An 18289-nucleotide genomic window follows, 5' to 3' on the forward strand; every position below is an offset into this window, starting at 1 on the left:
TCCGGCCGAGAAAGCACCAGAGGTGTAACTATGGTGTATGAGACACCATCTTTTACGTTGCCTCTTATTTTGGATTATACAATGTATCTTGTGCCAACTTAGGACATATCTTTTTTTGTGAAGCATGTAAACTCTAATCCTTTTTAGTAAAAGTATTTATATGACCAAGAGGATTATATCTGTCCCTCTTGATTTATGATCTGATTTGAATATCATGACATGAGGATCCTGTCTGTCCCTCATGGTTCTAATTGCTTTTTTTGAGATATTTTAAGACCTGTGGTATATTGTCTTGGATGTATCATGGTAAGAAATTTTCTACCATGATAATGGTTTTAATAATTTGCGAAAAATCGGTTGTATTTTTTTGAGGGTGTTACAATATGCCTGCCCCAGCTAAGGTAGTGGTTTAGTGCTGAGTATCTGGGTCTTGACAATATTGAAGCTATCATCAAGACCCATGAGGAACTTGTACAACTGCTCACGCTCTTTCATCTCCATGATCTGCTTCTCGATGCCACACTTGCAGCTACCACACGAGCATCTCGACCATGGCATGATTGTCATGAGCTCATCCCATAAGCTTTTGAGCTTTGTGTAATAAGTCGGCACGGATTGTTTATTCTCCTACCGTGACAGTACAATTGCTCTGTGTAGTTTGAAGGCCCTTGGAGCACTGCCTTTGCCGAATCTCTCTCTAAGGTCCAACCAAATTTCTCGAGCCATTTTGGCATACCGCACACTCGTTCAAACATCTTTATCCATAGCTCCTTTCAACCACCCTTTCACCATTGCATTACATCGCATCCAGTTACTAAGGTATGGAGAGTCGACGATGGGCATGGAAATACTACCATCAACAAAATCGATTTTGTTCTTCGCAAGTAGCACGTTAGTCATATCGTTGATCCACTCCATATAGTTGGTCTCATTCAACAGGTCACTAACGTATATTTGACCTGGATTATCAGAGGGGTAAAGGTAATATGGTGAGGATGCATCTACCATAGTGGCTTGCGAGTTAGAGATATCAGACTTTGTCATTCTGTTACTGATGAATAGCGCTCAAATATGAAGGAAAACGTGGAGAAAGGACCTCCGCTCTGATACCATAAAGAAAAAGAGAAGCTTTCTTATTCAATCTGTTCAATCTGTGGATATACAATATATATACAAGAGTATCATATCTCTAAACTATCATATCTACAGGATCTGGGATATAGTTATGCTATTTTGGAAGACATTTGGAAGACAATATATCAGCATCCCTGATCTCGTGTTATTTGATTCTTGTAATCCCAGATCCTATAGATATGATAGTTTAGAGATACGATACTCTTGTATATATATTGTATATCCACAGACTGAACAAATTGAATAAGAGAGCTTCTCTTTTTCTTTATATCGAATCCATGGTTGCCTCCATAGAGACATTTCATCGAACATCTTCGAGACGCAAATAGGAAAGCTATGAGTTTGATCGTTTACAATTAGAATTTCACCAAATTACAAGCTAACAATAGCAAGAACGTTCAGAGAGATTCAAAGGAGCATTTAATGGTATAAAAGCAGGAATGATCATCAAGGCATGAGGAAGTGATGATAGAGATTATTAAAACATGAATATAAAAAGAAGCAAGGAGAGATCACGCCAAACCAAAATCGAGACTGAAATCTGGAGGTAAAGGAAAAAGTTGTATAATCTGTGATTGTGGCGGCGGCGAACTTGTGATGGGTGTGTTAGCTTTAGAATTGCCGAAAATGAAAGAACGAAGGAAGAAGAGAGCATTTTACAGTAAACAGAGAAGAAGAAATAGAGCGTCAAGAAATTTTTGAATCTTTCAACATAGAGCCATTTTTTTCATAAATATTTTTGGCATTAGAAATTTAAGGGCAAAACAAAAGAAGACGACTTTGGGGTTGGGCTGTGCATATTGGGCCACAGAATGAGGAAGATGGGCTGAAATATTATCTAGATTTAGTCAGTTGAGATGATTTTTTTTTTTTTGGTAATCAGGATGAATTTTTACATATATTAGAAACTAGTTTCAATTCTCATTGTACAGATAAACACTAAGAACTCATCATTTTTTGATCAATCAAATTTAATTTTCATGGTCCTAATTTATATTTTTTTAACTGGTGTTTTTTAAATAAAAATTATTTTTTAAAAAAATAACAGTTAAGATATTGTCTTTATTTTAAATTTTGTATCCATTAAAATATTTTAAAAATAAAAATAAAAAAACATAAATTTAGACCATTTAAATTAAATCTAAATGATTTAGAAACGATGAGCTTTTAGTGCTCATCTGTATGATGAGCATTGAAACTTGTTCCGATTTTCTACTACTATTTATTATAAATCACTTTTAATATATTTTATTAGAATTAAAGAAAATAAAAAAATTATTAATTCTGTATAAAAATTGAATATACACTTTAATTAAGAGCCCATTTGTTTCATCTTACTTTATGAAAAAATTAATTTTTTTTTAAAAAATCTATTTTGTGAATTTTAATTATGTGTGTTTAAATTTTTAAAAATAATCAAAAGATAAAAAAATAAATTTTTTATTATTTTAAGAATTTACTTTGAGGGATGGAGAATGTTTTAAAAAGTAGGATATGAGAAATATCATAAAAATTCAAAATAATTAAATAATGAATTATTTTTATAAAAAAAATTAAGAAAGATGTCATAAAATTTAAAAATAAATGACTAATAATTATTTTTTTATTCTTGGAATAAAAAATAAAATAATATGTCTATTTTTTCATAAAATCTCTACAAAATAAATATCTTCCTGTACAATTTCTAAACTATCTAAAATTACTTATTTTTAATCTTAACAAATGAGCCCTTAATAATATAATTTCACTCACCAACATTTAATAAGAGTAAAATGAGTAATTTGTCATAAAAAGCTAACTACATGCCTTATAAATAGGATAAAAAAAAATTATTCTTTCTCTATTTCATAAATAAAACCCTAAAGTTTATCCCCAAAAAAAAATTAGAACCCTAAAGAGTATGCACGTATAATTTTGGACAAGCATGCCACAGTCAAAATGAATGTGTAATATTGTTAAATTTAAAATATTTTTACTTAAACATATTTACTTAAGAAAAACATGTTAATAGAACACTAAAAAATAAAAATGCCTAACTACTACAAGATCCTGGACCTATAATTAAAAAAAAAATTAACGCCTAATAAGGGCTAACTTTGAGTTTGAGAATATCTTAGGTAATGAAGAAAAATGAAGGACTTGTGTCACATTTTCTTTATTTAATATTTATTTTATAATTTTTAATTAATATTTAACTAGGGAATTTATCCTACTCCCAATATATGGAATAATAATTCTTTCCTCAGGGAAATTGCTAAAAAGGACCAAGGGATGAAATTATTTAAAAAAAAATGACCAAGGTTCTTCAAAGGAATTAAGATCATTGACCCTCCAATTAATTCTTCAAAAGCCGCTATCGATACTGACTGAGAATAAGAGAGCGTTCTAGTAGATTAAATCTAGGACAAAATTCAAAAGGGTAATTTTTTTCTAAATATTGTTACAAATTATTATAAGCAAGGATAGTTTTGTCACAAATTTTTCAATCCATGATAGGTATTTTTTTCTTGACCAGCCACAACTCGTTTTTCAATTCAATAGGAGGTGGGGGTGGGTTTAAGTAATTCTATGCAGTATGTATGTGATTTAAAAAAAAAAATGAAGAGGCAAGCACTAACAGTCTAAGATTATGAGCAGGTTCAAACCAGCGACCTCTTACTTATAAGAAAGCTTACATGCCACTAAGTTGCAAAGTAATATTTTAAGAATTAGACTAGAGGTCTGACCCAGTTGGAACATCTGCTAGATGGCATAAAGACTTAGTTTTTTTCTTTAAAAAAAAAAAAGGTTCAAGGGTTGAGCCATCTGATGCTTTAAAAAAAAATGATTCGAAATTTCAAAATTACATAACTGTGGATAAAGTTCTTGAACCAAGAATTATGAATCCTCAATTAGTATATTTTTTAATAATTCACATGTTGAGTGCTAATTCTTTTCTGCACAATTTTCAACCAGTTCGTATTTTTATTAGTATATATGTATATAATAATATTTTCATTTAATTTTGTATCACTGGTTTGATGGTTGATTTAACCAATTAGACTAACTGATAGTATTTTCAATTTATGTACTGATCTAGTTTTAAAAATATTGTTACAAGGCTATTGGCTATGCGTGATTAAACCAAGGCATTACAAACTAGACTAATCATTGAGCTGCTTAAGGTACTTATTCAAGGGTTAGCGATCAAAAGGCCACGGTCAAACCATATTGAAACGGTCATTTTGTTAAACTAGTTAAAATATTGGTTTAACAGTTTAAGTGAACGAGTTAACTTAAATTTTTATATTATAAATTAAACAATCTTATGTTACTCTCAATCTCTTACTTTAATCATATCAAGTAGAGCCTTTTTCTAGCTAATAACCCAATTCCAATCATAGCTAATAACCCAATTTCAATCTCAAACCCCAAAATCCCATGTGCCAAACAGAGTCTAAAGTTAATTCCATAATTCCCAGCCTCCAAACCGTGACTTAATTACCTGCTGAGAACTAGCAACCCCTTTTAACGTCATTCCACCAAGTACTAACATGCATTTTTTGACATAATTTTTGAAGTCGATGTCATGATGGATCAAGTTATTGCTTCAAGATTCAACTTTTAATGTCAACATTATTATTGTTGGATAAAAATAGAGAAAATATAACTTTTAATTCCTACACTTTGCTCGCATTTTGCTATTGGTACCTGTATTTTTTTCGATCCTCTAGATCCCTATACTTTTATTTTTATTATTTTATGTCCCTTTATGAATGAAATGTAAGAACTTTTAAAGGACATAAAATAATGAAAAATAAAGTGTAGGAACCTAAAATATAAAAAAAAATGTAAGGATCAAAAACAAAACGAAGCAAAGTGTAGGAATGTAAAACTATATTTTTTTCACAAAAATATTATTGTTACTTATTTTGATGAGATCATGAGCAATTAACCTCCCATGAGATATGAAAGGCAAAAGGTTAACTAAATTTCTTCTATACATATTTATTTATTTCTAAAATTAAAAAAAATTGACATTTTATATTATGAACCATTTGGATTCAACATCTTATCATCAAACTCTATGCTTGCGTTATAAACTATTATAACAATCAATCACATGCATGTTTTTATAGCCATATGCCAGTACTACATAATTATGTAGTATTATTTTTATTATCAAATTCTTACTTCCTTCTAACCCTTTTCTACTTCTTAAAATATTATTAAAAAAACTCGACACAGTTTAGTCAGATAAACTGAAACCATCCACTGAGTTTGATACATTCAATCAAGTATTTTTAACAAATAGTTATTTTAATTATTCTCTTGATTTTAATTTATTTTTAATAATTTATAAAATTATCATTAGGTCATTATAATTTTTTAAAAAATGCTTTTTCGCCGAATGAAAATTCTTAAACTTGTTTCAAAATTCTGACAATCAGGTTAGATTTTTTATGGAGCTGCCTGCTGATTTTTGGGTCACATATTGACTTAATACACCACGGAAAGGCCAAGATAATGAATTATTTAATATGAATTAAAAAGTTTTAATATTATTTTATAGTGTTTTAATTTTGTAATTTGAACTCAAATTAGGGTAGAATCTATAAGAAACATGATGGCCTATTTGGCAACATATTCTTGGAACAGTTTTTTATTTTTCAAAACAAAATACAAACAAAAATTTTGTTTGGTAAGATGTATTTAAAAAATATTTTGAAAATAAAAAAAAAAGAAAGATCTTTAAGCTGTTTTGAGATTATTACTCTGAAAAATAAAGAATAATAAAAAAAATTTGTTTTCATTATTTTTTTTTTCCAGAACATGTTCTACGAAACAATAGTTCTCACAAAATAAAACAAAAATAATTTCAAACAACTCCTTAAATTCCTAAAATTCTGTCATTTTATACACGACCTACATTATTTTGTCCACAAAATAAAAATGATTTTGGCAATTGGCATTATAATATTTTGCTACCAACCTTTTTACTAAAAAATATAAATACTAAACTGAGAAATGAAAATTCAAAACTGAAAAGATAAGAAGAAGCTGACAATTGAGACAAAGAACAAGCAAGGTTGGTGGGTTTTGTGTCTATGAAAGTGCAACGAACATAGAATTTAGCCCTCAGATTTAGAAAGCTCAAAGGTATATGCGTAGGCTATAGCGCATTTTCTTTTACACAAAAATATCATAACATTGGTAAAAGTGGTTTCCTTTTTCCCTGGCAAGAGTCATTGACATATAGATTTAGAGATATTTAGCGTGTATCTGTCCTGATTGATCCAACTTTATCCTAGTTATATTAAGAATGGTCTCATCTCAGCTTGAAAACAATCAAAATTAAATTTTGTAGGACAAGATGAGAAAGGAGTTTAGGACAAAATAGGACACGGATTGCCTTATGGATGTCCCATCCCATTCCAAATATTTTATATATATATATATATTATTTTTTATTTAAAAAATATATATTAAATATATTAATATAATTTATACTTATATTAATTATAATTTTAATATGTGTTATTCTTATTTAAAATAAGATATATTGATAATTTTAATGATATAGAGTAAGCAATGCAGGGTAATATCTTTTTTTACAATATATTAATTATATTAATATAATTTATTCTTATATCTACCTACTTAATAACTTTTATTTATATTATATTTCTTACTTTATTTTTGAAAGAGTCACTAACTTAATATATTTCAACTAAAGAAGAAGAACAATAACTTGATGTTATGTCAAACTTATCTGTTGTTGTTGCTCTTATAGCCAAGATATTACTAGTAATTGCTATCATAATGTGTTATGTCTTATGTATATTTGATTTTAAGTTGTATACGTGTAGTTGTAATTGATGTAATTCAATAATTGTCATGATTTATATACTCATGTTGTTTTGATTTTAAAATTAATAAATTATGTGATTTAAAATTTTAACTAATGAATGTTATTATTTAGATCTTTCTCTCACACTATCCTCTTTGTTGGGATGACAGGACATCCTGATCTCTTTCTGATCCCTAACGGGACGGGATAGGATATGGAACAAAAATTAATTTCAATAATTTTTCAAGACGGGACACGGGACAAGGGTGTCTCAATTCTTTCTCATCTTGTGAACATCCCTATATAAGTTTGAGCGAAAATGACAATAAAATTTTTCTGAAATATATACATGATAATTTGTTCCTCAAAATGTCATAATTCCCCTAAAGTTTTTAAAAACTTTTCTGTCATTAATAAATTTATTTAAATTACCTTGCCCTTATTGAAAATAAATAATTTATAAGTTTTGTTTAAATATTTACAATTTTACTTCTTATATTCGCAATAATGCAACAGCAAATAAAGAATTTAACATATAAAGTTGTGATTTACTGTTACATTATTTTGAATATAAGAAGAAAAGTTGTAAATATTTAAACAAAACTTAAATTATTTATTTTCAAAAAGAACAATTTGATAATTTACATAAATTCATTAATGACAGAAAAGTTCCTAAAGACTTCAGGAGAATTATTATATTTCAAAGGACCAACTTATCATTTATATATTTCAAAGAGATTTTATTATTATTTTTTCTAAGTTTAAGAAATGTGTGTGCCTAAACCCTATTCTTAAAAAAACAAAACAAAAAGTGAAGGCCCTAAGAAAGAAAGAAAATATTTTATCACCCTTCAAACGCATGTTATTCATTAAAATAGAATAGAAAATGACTACTTTCTTTTCATAAATTTTTTATTTATAAAAAAATTAAAAAAAACCACTTCCTTATAAAATAATTAGTTTAGCTGCATTTAATTGATAAACAAATTTGTAGGAAGAAAGTGGTCACTTTCTATTCCATTTTAATCAATAATAAAACAAAAGTTATCATTTTCACTTTAGTCAATAGCCCAGTCAAAATAGTTATTTTCTAATATATAATAGTAACTGATTTTTAATATTTAAAATAAAATGAGAATGTCACAAAAAGTCCTAAAAACACACATAATTGTAATTTGGGCCTCAAATATTTGATATTGCACTACACACCTTGGGGCCCTTATTGTAATTTTTCTTAAGATCAAAAGTACAATTTTGCCCTTTGTTTGATTTGAATTCAAAAAACCTGCATGAAACCATACACAATACAATATCCACTGTGCACAAAACAATGCTTACGTATGCTCAACAAAAAATCCATACCTTTTTAGTATTTCAGCAGCTCAGACTCAATAAAACGGACAACTTAGGCAAACCATACACAACACAATATTTACTATGGATAAAATAATGATTATGTATGCTTAAATTAAAATCCATGCCTTTTCAATATTTTAGTACCCTAGGCCTCAACAAAATGGATAACTTAAACATACAATGCACAACACAATATCCACTATACACAAGACAACACTCATATATGCTGAACTCAAAGTCCATGCCTTTCTAGTATTTCAATAACCTAGGTTTAACAAAATGAATTCGGCATACCATGTATAGCACAACATTCACTATGCACAAAAACAATGCTTACATATGTTCAACTCAAATCCATGCCTTTCTAATATTGAGAAGGACAATTATATCAGATATGAATAATTTCATGTTGGTATTGGCTTAACTACTAAACAAGTACTCACATGAAATTTGATATGATATTTCAAATTCAATATATACAAAAAGTTAGCAACTATATTCAAAACATCTAACAGTTACTTCTCTATATACAAAAAAAAATATCTATAATTCTTAATTATTCAAAAAATATTACTTAGGAATACTTTCATATACATAATTATAATTGCCTATGTACACCAAAAAAGTATAATGCGACTAGTTCTCATGCTAGGTTAAGATTCTTGCATGTCTTGTGACTATGCCCGACCTTCCCACATTTTGAACAATGAAAATCTTCTTATTTTAAAATTGAGACTCTATCCTTTTTGTCTGTGACCTCCTAAGAGAATGGTTGGCTAAAGGCGGTTTTAAAAAAGTTTGTGATAAGTTATCCATCAATGTTGTTGTATCAGTAAACCAGGCTTAACAAAATACACAAGTAGAGAAACAATGTACAACACAATATCTATTATACACAACACAAGGTTCATATATTATCAACTAAAAGTCCATACAATTTTAATTTACCAGTAGACTAGACTTAACAAAATGCTCAATTTAAGAAAATAATGTACAACACAATATTTACTATGCACAACACAAGGTTTATATATTCTCAATTAAAAGTTTATAAAATTCTAGTTTATCAGTAGGTTAGGCTTAACAAAATGCTCATTAGGCAAATAATGTACAACACAATATCTACTATGCACAAGACAAGGTTCATATATTTTCAATTGAAAGTCGATGCGATTCTAGTTTATCATTAGGCTAAGCTTAACAAAATGCATAACTTAACATTCAACAACAACAACTTAAAGTTAATTTTCACACAACAAATATTTCAATATTTATGATAGCAGATTTTTTTCATATTAGGTATATTTTATTCAATTTACATGTTAAAGTTTAATATGAACAAGTCAACCATCAATATTGTACAATAACTAATCCACTCTAAAACTTTCATATCCAATTTAATGGTTCAACAACCTTTAGCTTGTATCAATAGTAAAATCACAATTGAAACTTTAACTAAAGGTTTTCCCATCCAACTAAATATTTGGCTGAAATCCAACTATTTTGGATAATCCTCTCATCAATTTATGCGAGGCTAAAAAGCCAACAAACTCTTTCCATCACTTTTTGCTTGTGGTTTAAAAAAAAACATGGCCAAGCAAGAAGCAATCAACAGCAACAAATATTGAAAGCCAACAAAACGTTACATTACTCTTTGCTTGTGGTTCAAGTGCCAACTCTTTCCTGTTGTACCATAAAAATGGTGGATAGCATTCTTAATCAAAGGTCATAAACAAATTTTCAACCGAAACACTGCTTAGGATGGAAGGATTTTAAAATTACGCATCTTAGAAGTTACTTCTTGTCATTAGAGTTGAGAAACCTTCGCATCCTCCAACTAAGTAGCCTTCCTACGTTTGTCATCAATCTCATCACTCTTTGTTCGTTCATTTTCATTTCTTTTCATAAAGAATAAAATTGTTTTTTTGGTGTGAAGAAAAATTGTAATAAAGGCCCCAAGGCCTACACAATAATATCATTTTTTTTAACCCAAAATGCAATAGTAATGTGTTTTTACGGCCCTTAATGCTATTCTCCCAAATAAAATTTGCAAAAAAAAAGTAGTCCTTTTTTATTTTGTTCTAACTAAAGTATTCATTTTTTATTTTTCCAATGCATAAGAGTCATTGGGAGAAAATTATGTCATTTTGTCAAAAATCAAAATCGTAGACAAGTTTCTAAGAACTAAATAATAATTATCATATTCCATGCTAGTAATTATCATTTATATATTTTGGTATATTTTTTGTTATTTTCATTTTAGTTTATCAAAATAATAGAAATCTGATTTTCTAGTTATTATCATTTTTTTAAAAAAATTAATGGCCCGTTTGTTTCAGTCTTTTATGAAATTTTTTTTGAAAATTTAAGCTCCTTTATTAATCTTGTAAAGAAAATCAGATAGTAAAACAACGTCAGATTTTTAACATTTGATGAACTACTTTAAATAAGTTTTGAAAATATTTATATGCAATATATGAGAGAAAATATTGATAAAAGTATGAAGATAAATGAATATATCATAAAACTTAAATATTAGTAAATAATACATTATTGTTTAGGATTAGGGTGAAAATTTGTTTTTAAAGTTAAGGGATAAATTTACGCCTTATTTAAACACAAATAATTTTTATTTTATATAAAAAAGATATTTAAACACAATATTTAAAAAATAAATCACTCTTCAAAAATTTATTTAAATAATCTAAAAATAAGTTTTTTAATGTTCAAACAAATGGGCATTAAAATAAATATTTTAAAATCTCAAAATTCTTTTTAATTTTTTTTAATTTAAAAAGTTGAAAAAATGGAGCCCTTAAAATTAAACTATAATATTTAATTTTTCTTAAAATGAAATATCAATTTTGTTATTTAAACATAGAAATGGGATTACGATAATTTTTTTTTGAATTTGGTTAGATTTTTCACTAATTAATAGAAGCAATCCTGAGATTTTTTTTAAAATATTTTTAGATTAAATGATAAATTAGCCTCTAAATTATATATCCATAAACGTCTAGAATTCTAAACTTATTTTTAATATAATATTTTTTGTTAATTTTTTAAAATAGTGCAATCTAACTTCTATTACTAGAAAAAAAAAAAGTTAACTTCAACTGTTATTTGATTAAGATTTTTTAAAAAAATTATAAAAAAGGATAAAAAATTGCAACAAAGAATCCAAAAAATTACAAATAAGGACATAAAAAATATAAAAAAATGACTAAGGAAATTTTATTAGTCCTTATTTATACTCTCTTCGTTCAAAAATGTAAGATATTTTTTAAAAAGTTGAATGTTCAATAATGTAAGACATTTTTAGTCTTCAAAATATAATAATTGCCTTTTTTTTTAAAGTGCTCCTATTGATAATGACTTTATATTTATTGTAAGATATGTAATAGGGATAAATATGAAAAGATAGGGTTAGTTTGAAAGTAGGTAATTATTTTATTAGAAGGTGAAATTCGATTAAAAATACCTTATATTTTTAAACGGATGGAGTAACTTTTATGGTACTTTTTTATTATTCTATAGTCAATTAACAGTGAAAATTAACTTTTATTAATAATAAAGAGTTTTGCACTTTTTTTAATGTTGAAGAAAAATATTATAAAAAAAAAACAATTTACCATCCTAGAGCCCTTGGACATTATAATTTAAAAGTAATAACTTTTTTACTTTTCTTTTTCTTTAAGGAAAATGGGTGGGGTTCATTTACTGTGGCTGTTATTACTGTCAATTTCCACTATGATGAAGCACGGATACTTGGGAAGATAGTAATGTTCACGGAAGATTCACATTAATAATGGGAAATTAAAAAGGGAGAAGAAAGGAATATGGCTGGGAAATGAAAGTGAGAGAATCAAGAGACGTGAACTTGTAGCTAATAATACAACGTGCTTGCCATTTGCACCATATTTTTCTTATTACACGGAAATATTCCTTTCTCCTTCCGAAACAAGCAAAACAAGAAGCCCAAGAACTCATTTATACCCTTTTCGCTTCTCGCTTTCAAACACTTTCTTCATCTTCCTCTCTCTCTCTCTCTCCCCCCTCTGTATTAAACCAAACAAGAATGGGCAATGGCCAATTACCCAACTATTCCTCTGCACAATCCTAGTGTCACGAAGAATCTTCACTATTTCATCATCACCACCCTCTTCTGCACTGTCTTTTACCTCCTTAGCCTCTGGCATTACTCCCCCCTTGTCGGCCTCCGGTCAGCCACCGTCGTCACAGACCACTCACGCGTCCCTGTTCCCTTCTGCGTCGAGCAGAATTCGACCACCTCAATCTCGCCGGCGCCTGTGAATGGCAATCTTGACTTCTCGTCCCGTCGTTACCTCCCTGACTCACATCCCACGGCGGCGCGTCATTTCATTTCCCTCCCTGTCATTCGTCCTTCTCTGAGTACACTCCTTGTCAGGACGTTGAGAGGTCCCTGAAATTCGACCGTGACAGGCTAATCTACCGGGAAAAGGATTGCCCGAAAAAGGAGGAGCTGTTGAAGTTCCGGGTTCCAGAGCCGTTCGGATACAGTATTCCGTTCCGGTGGCCGGCGAGTTGAGACTTGGTCTCGCACGCTGACGTGGCCCACGAGGGGCTGACGACTGAGAAGGCGGAACAAAACTGGATCCGGTTCGAAAAGGACCGGTTCAGGTTCCCTGGTGGTGGGACCATGTTTCCACGTGGCGCTGGCGCGTACATCGACGATATCGGAAAGCTGAGCAACGTGAAAGATGAGTCTGTAAGAACCGCATACACACCGGTTGTGGCGTACAGTATTCTAGTCCTTTCTCGATTCTTGAACCGGCGACAACGTGGATTCTTTAATCGGATTGTAATTGTGTCATGCATTTCTTGAACCGCCCGGTTTTGCTTGTTGAACCGGATGGTTCACCTCTCTGTTCTGGACTTCTGGGTTAGCTTAACAACTTCCAGAGCAGGAATGGCTTAGTCCACCAATTACTGTTGTTATTTTTTGTTTTTCGGCTGAACGTGATTCTAAAAGTACATTAATTTCTTGATCCCTTTTGCATTTAAAATATATATTATTTTCCTCATTCATTTTTTATTTTGCCTTTTGGTAGAAGAAGGAAACCAAGCAGGCCTAGGTTATTTTATTTCTTGATCAATTTTCCCAAATAGATCCAAACCCAAATGGGCTGAATTTCTTAAAAAGCCTGAGTAGCCAAATCTGACTTGAATTCTTTTGAGCTTCAAATAGCATGAATACCTAAATTTTATTTATAAAATTATTTTTAATTAAATTTTTTATTTTTAAAATTAATTATTTAATTTTACAAAAAATAAAATAATACCACTTTTTCATAAGGAATGTATGAACCTTTGGTGAATATGTTCAACATTTTTATATCAAGTGCTTCCAGATATATCATCATACCACTTTTTCATAAGGGATACTTTTCTCCATTAAATGCAGGTGGTTTGGTGATTGACAATTCTTCACTAAGATTATCATATGCAAAATTAGCCATTAGTAGGATTTTTACTCTAATTGTTAAATCAAATTTGAGCAACTAGGCTTTGATATCAATTGTAAAAACCACTAAGGAGGAGGATGAATTGGGCTAATGAAAAAATAAACAAATAACACAAGATTTAAATATAAGTCAAGAAAGATATCACCAAATAGGACTGAGCATTGAGAAGAGAAGCTTTGCACGAAGTCTTTATCTTTGTTCAGCTGCAAACCACTTGAATTTACATCCAGTTCCATACTCTTGAAATTTTTCACTAACTCTTTTCAAGATTAATCTAGGCTCTTGGTTACTATAATAAAATTCAAACTCTCTCTCGAGTTTGTTACTCTCTCCCTTACAAAGGTGCTTTAAACTCCCAAGCTTAAGTAACTTTTTCTATGATGAGAAAAATGGAAGGGAAAATAAGATTTAATAATGAATCACTACTATGAAAACTCTCTCTTATAGAGTGGATATTTAATTAATGACAGTACAGAGAAAAGAAAATGTACTAAGAGAATGAATGTAGGTAGTTGGCTTAATTAACTTCGCTATCTTCTTCATCATAAATGAGTCCAATTTATAGTTGGTTCTTTAGATTTATCAGTTAGAGTCATAAATCTACCGTTGATTACTTTAACTTGGATTCTCAAAACTCTTTCATCTTTTAAAGTAATGAAACAATGTCTTTTCAGCAAGTTTGCATGTTATATTGGTGTCTTAAAGAAAGTAATGACTATGTGCATTAAATGCTTTGACAAAAGGTAAAAAAGAAAGATACTGGTAGAGTAAAGGGATATAGGTAAGAAACAACAATCAAAGAATATGAGAGATTAATGTCCCCCGTGATTGTGTTTAAAAGTATTTTAAGATGATAAGAAAGTGTACACAGCACTTTGAAGTTGAAAAGAATAGAGTTTATAGGAGATCCAAGATGCTCTATTTTTAAAACGAAAAGCAAAGGTAAAATATTTAAAGACATATCAGTAGAAGTTACTACATACCGGTATAAGTATGAAGGTTTTAGATAAGATAGTGAAGACCTCATACTGGAAGGTAAGTGATATACTAGTAGGATTAATCGTAAAGTACATTGATTGAGAAAAATATCTACCGGTAGAATTGAAGACATTTGGATAGGAAATAAACATTTGGCTAGGTCTCCTACATATCGATAAAAGTGTCCAAAGATGAAAATTTGAGAGCAAGAAAGGACATTTGGGTAGATTTTACATATACCGGTAGAAATAGGACCTTTAGGTTAGTTTAGGACATACCAATAGAATAGCATAATCATATAAGATTGAGACATTTGGGTAGGATAGAGATCTTAATCTTAGGATAGAAAAGAGACATACCGATAGATATGACATATACTAATAGGTTTAAGAACATATTGACAAAAATATTTTAATTCATTTCTAATTAGATCTGAATTAATTCTTGGATAGTATAATTATTTCTAAATGGAATAAAAATTAAGGTTAAGAATAATCAAAAAATTTAAACACATAAGTCTTCTTTCCTTAACGTTGACAATATTGCTATGCAAAAACAGCTTCTCTAACTTTTTGTAATCATTAAAATCAGGGTTTAACATGTATATGATGGTAATCCATTTGAATTAATCTTATGATTACCTTAGGTATTAAGGTTGTGTCGGTTTAATAAGGACAATTTTACAATTTGCACTATAATTCCTTGCAATGAACTGCATGTTTTTAGAGAAATTGCCAACTAACATGACTTTTGTTGTATTTCTGCTAAAAAGAGTTAAACAACTGAGTTCTTAAATAAATGACAGCAAACGTTCTGCTAAAAAGATTAGAAGTTAAAACATAGACTTTGCTTATATGCTGAGTTATTTAAATTTCACTTTTCATTTGTTATACAGTTTTGTAGCTTTGCTAATTAGTTGACTGGAAGTATATCTACATAGCTTGGTGCATTGAAGAAGCTTGTAGTTCTTGCTCTATAGCCAAATTTTTCTTACCTTATTTTCTTCACTTTTTATTCAGCTGTTGGAAAATTTGACTTAAAATTATGTTATCAACCAAACCATGTATTTATCTGTAAAAGTTATGAATAGTTATTGTTTGTAGTATATCTTTGGTTTATATCAAGTTAAGATATTGGTAGTTATCTATAAAAGTTATTGTTTACAAAGCTTTTGTACTCTGCTGTAGAAGTTCAGTTTTGTTACAAATTACCATAGCATGTGTTTACTTTATCTTTATTTTTCTCCTTTTTTTTTTACATACAATTTATTTATTTTTCCTTGATATCAATACGCAATATGCCAAATTTTTTTGATTATTTACTATAATACTATTAATACTTAATGCATGAGACTATGATTAATAGTTATTATTTTTTACAATCTTAAAAAATATATATTTAGTTGGACATTGATTTTAAAAAATCTAAAAGGTTGCAAGGGGGAGGTAAAGATATTGCAAATAAAACTAAGTCCTATTAAAAATATAGTGTGTCAAATTTTTTTGTATCCCTCTTCTCTCGAGTAATTAAAAAAATGCAACATGTTTTACTGCTATATAATTCATGCTCTTTGTATTGCCTCTCATTTACTCATTATCTTTCTTTATCTAAATGCAACTAAAAATGATGATGTGGATAGTTAACAGAAAGTCAGGTTGCAAGCATGTCTGAAATTTTTGGAAAAACATCTCCTAAATATTAACGCACCTTGTGTTTTAGTCTACATTCATCTACTAATGAAAGTAAATTTTTAATATTTAAAATAAAGAACTGAAATTAGAATTCTTTAAATTCCACTACTATTTTTACTATTTATTTAATATGCAGAGGCATCGTTCTCTTTATTGATAAAGTTAATTGACTTAATGCTTAATACTTTATTCTCTTCACTAATTAATAATAACATATCAAACAAATACAAATGTAATCACTTCCAATTAGAAGAACTCGTCATTATATTGAAATTAGTAAAATTAATATTGGTATGTCAAGGTATAGCTAACTTTGCATGAGGTTAGTTGTTTTTGGAGTAATTTTATTGATTGCAATAATTTTTAATTTTCCTTCATTTTAATATAATGAAGGATGAAACTTCACATCACCTATCATAAAAAACTTATTTCAATTAATGATTTTGTTATGGCTTTTTATTTAATTACAATGTAAGTCTATTCTCATGTACATTGCATGAGGGAGTAAATGCTAAAACTTATGTTAATAAATAAAAACATATTAAACAGTAATAGACATAATCACCCCTAAAAGATAGGATTTATCTTTACATTCAAATAAATAAAAATTAGTATTTCCATATGAAAAAAACAACTAAATTTGTATGAGGCTCATTAATTTCGAAATAATTTCACTGAATGCAATATTTTTTTATTTTTTTCATTGTAATATAATTAATGGATAAAACCTCAAATCACTAATCAGAAAGAATTTGGATTTTGTTATTTTACCTTTTTATTGTTTTGTATATTCATTTCATATATACAAACAAAACTAATGAAATGAATAATTTTCCAAACATTTGTGGGAGATTTTATTATTATTTTTTTTTGTGAAAAATGGATAATTTTTCAAATATTTATTGATATAATTTTTTGAAATTTTTTTAGATAAATTTACAAATTTCACACCACGTAGAGTCAATGCTGGTCATTGGCGGCATAAGAATGAAGAACAAGCGTTCATGGGAAAGGAGACACACACGCAGAGCAATGGTCAAAATTTCTTTGCTTACATGGCATCATTGTGTGGGACCCACCTAACAAATTTAACCTCATTAGTCGATTCTATTAGTCTAGAGCAACATTGTATTGATTTGAAAAACATTGAGAGTACAATGAGACTTTTAAAAAGTTAAGATATCAATTACTCCCTTCATTCAGGAATATAAAATATTTTTTAAAAAATTAAATATTTAAAAATATAAATATTTTTAATCTTTTTAAATGTAATCATTATCTTTTTTAAAAATATCCCTATTGATAATGACTTTATATTTATTGTAAGGTATTTAATAGAGATAAATATGAAAAGACAGAATTAGTTTAAAAGTAAATAACTACTTTATTAGAGGGTGAGATTTGATTAAAAATGCCTTACATTTTTTAACAGAAGAAATACATCTTTATAAAAACATTTAGGGTGAATTTGTATTTTAACGCTTTTTATTATAAAAAGAAACTGTTGTGTATCTTCTTATTTTTTTATAAGCAAAATTATAAATTTTAAAAAATATTTATCACATTTTTTTCAAATAGCGATGTTTCTTTTCATGAGACAAAATTATTTCATTAATTATAAGAATAATTTATAATAAATTTTTAAATCTCAAGACATGATTATTATATTTAATCAGGTTTTTAAACTTGTGCGAGTTAGCTATTTTTTTATATATTTGAAAAAGAAAGAAGTGTGTTTTAGTTAGTTTAATTTATTAAATACGTGTATATCTTAAATTGTTAAAAAAATAAAA

Source organism: Prosopis cineraria, unplaced genomic scaffold (assembly GCF_029017545.1).
Source record: "Prosopis cineraria cultivar Desert tree isolate PC_DT_omini unplaced genomic scaffold, ASM2901754v1 PC12, whole genome shotgun sequence".
Lineage (NCBI taxonomy): Eukaryota > Viridiplantae > Streptophyta > Magnoliopsida > Fabales > Fabaceae > Prosopis > Prosopis cineraria.